Source organism: Priapulus caudatus, unplaced genomic scaffold, assembly GCF_000485595.1.
Source record: "Priapulus caudatus unplaced genomic scaffold, Priapulus_caudatus-5.0.1 Scaffold975, whole genome shotgun sequence".
Taxonomy (NCBI): Eukaryota; Metazoa; Priapulida; class Priapulimorpha; order Priapulimorphida; family Priapulidae; genus Priapulus; species Priapulus caudatus.
In genome coordinates this window covers 60,710-63,377 of record NW_014578036.1, presented here as the reverse complement: position 1 = coordinate 63,377, position 2,668 = coordinate 60,710, and the positions used below count along the sequence as shown (strand labels likewise).

The 2,668-nt window shown below is 43.2% G+C and overlaps 1 protein-coding gene across 1 annotated transcript in view; it reads left to right on the top strand.

Annotated features, from left to right (window-relative positions):
* Positions 1–2,338: 2,338 nt before the first annotated feature.
* Positions 2,339–2,668, top strand: part of LOC106814769 (Y+L amino acid transporter 2-like) — a gene marked incomplete in the record, with an annotated part of 60,106 nt that continues 59,776 nt past the window's right edge. The window contains 1 exon segment of the mRNA XM_014819120.1: positions 2,339–2,446.

Below are 2,668 nucleotides of genomic sequence, written 5' to 3'. Positions count from 1 at the left end.
TGCTTGTACCAGCGTGTACGTGCGTGTACGTGCGTGTACGTGCGTGTACGTGCGTGTACGTGCGTGTACGTGCGTGTACGTGCGTGTATCTGCGTGTACGTGCGTGTACCCGCGTGTACGTGCGTGTACCCCCTCTGTGCGTGCCTGCCTGAGCAGCCATTGTTTACAAAATTGCCTAGCAATTAGCCTCGTTTTCGTGCGATGACCCCAGGTCATAAATAATATTTAAGACTGGTCTATAAGCGAGTTCGTAGTTAGCCGTGTACGTGCACACGCCGTACGCACTTGTACGTGCACACGCACGCACGCAGGTGTACGTGCACACGCACTACTCAACTAATAAAACAGGGGGTGCTGCACCCCCGGCTAGTAAACGGCACTAATGCGTAACGCGTAATGCGTAATGCGTAACGCGTAACGTAATACGTAATGCGTAATGCGTACGTAATGCGTAACGCGTAACGCTATGGGTTAGGGTTAGGCCCGTTAGGGTTAGGGTTAGCGACGTGGACATTCGTCTGAGCATCGTTGCGCATCACTACGATAGGTTAAACACCATAGATCAATTTGGGTACTATGACACGCGTATACTGATAAGATAGCCGAGTCGGTTTAGAGTTAGTATTACAGTTAGGGTTGGGTTACTGTTTGTACTTGCGTGACTGCTTGCGTCTACTTACGTACAAACAGTGCGTTGACTGTTTGTACTTGTGTGTATATTTTTCTCGGACGAATATCCACGTCCTTAGGGTTAGGGTCACAAGGCACCATAAAACAGCGTTACGCATTAGTGGTACGGAGAAAATAGACGCAGCTGGGATCCGCAGTCTTGAGCCCGCAGTGAAAGGGTTTTAATAATTAAAATTAGCAAGAGCTGGGATTCGGGCTGAATCCTCCCCCTCCCCCGCACAACAACAGCTTTCAGGCCCGTCGAACCAGTTTCTTTTTCTCTTTATTTTCTTTCTTTTTCTTTCTTTCTTTCTTTCTTTTTTTCCCTTTTTTTAAATCATAGGGGGGCAACCGCCCCCTCCCCTGCCCCCCTCCCGTGACGCCGCGCCTGCCTGTGTGTACACTCTTATACGTACGTCACGTTTCTATTATAATTACAATATGTGTACAGAATATATGTGTTGCAAATACAGAAAATATAATTGAAAAAAATAAAATAAACGTGAATTTGTATGCAAACTGTTGAGAAACTTTTATATAAATAGCGCGCTTTAATCGCAGGATGTAGGAAAATCCGTGTGATGATCTACGGCAGATCTGCATTATATATTGATCGGCATGCATTGCAGGTATGATAAATCATAGCGCAGTTTACTAGCTGGGTTATATTACGATATTGAATTGGCACTGGCTGACGTACGCACACCACTGATCTCTATAATATAATCTATTATCTATTATCTATGATCTATTATCTATCTCTGATTATATTATAGAGATCAGTGACGCACACTGCATGGTGGCGCTGGTCGAAGGAAAAATTCCAACTCGTAGTTTTTTGCACTTTATATTTTCTATTTTGATACTAATTTTCACCTGTTACCTGTGTACCGGTGTAAGTGCTACCTGTTTTCTGTTCCTTTATACTCGTTTCTTCTTATCTTATGCTGACCTGCATGCTATAACCCTGCTATGAATTATAATTATGCAAACATGTATCAGATAAGAGTAGACAAGAGAAACCCCTCTTATCGTATCTCTCCCCCTTCTATCTATCCCCCTGCTGAATGTAACATTATGGCTCGATTTTCGCTGCTTTGCCATTATTCTGCTTTTTACAGAAACGACAAGTTATCTAACGACAATTACGACATGAATTTCTGCATGTTCATCCTTGATACAGAAGCAGAACGACGATGCTACGTGGTGTAACCTGTGTTTCTAGACGCTAGATGGCGGTGCTCTGGCGCATGTTTTAGAGTACCTCCATAAAGTATCATCTTTATGGAGGTACTATAGCACTTTTCACGCTGGAACACTAGCGAAGTTTGCTTAGGAAAAAACGCAACTTGGTTTCCAAAAAAACTTCATGAAAGTTCACTGAAATTCACATAATGAAACTGTGATTTCAGACTGGTTTTTACTTTGCACGCAGCGTCACAAGGTCACTACATTAAACAGATAGTTTTCGTTGAGTGTCTTGCTTGGTCGCTCCATAGATATATATATACAACACATGTGTTGTGTTATATATATATATATATATATATATCTATGGTCGCTCGCGACTTGACCTTGTTGCGAGTTGTAGTAGTACCAGTCTGAGCCTGAGTCAGCGAGTGCTTCCGGCATTAGCCAATGACAGCGTTGGTAAGTCATCCGTGTCGTTGGTGATTGTACGCTGTCGTACGCGCGCACGCATGTTTACGGCGTGACCCTTTGTGAGAAGTGCGTTCAAGAGAACCTGTCAAGTCTATCGTGCGTGGTGCGTTACTGAGTATGTAATATTGGTTTTCTTAAGTTAAAACACATTCTTAAGTTAAACCTCATTTGTTAGCCGTTTTACTGTCACGTCTAATCTAGATACATATCACGTCGCGACCACTCTCTAGACTCTAGAGTGTCACATATGGTAATACTATATTACTAATAATACTAAGGACGTGGATATTCGTCCGAGCATCGGACACCTGTTCGTATGCGCTATTCGTCCGAGCAT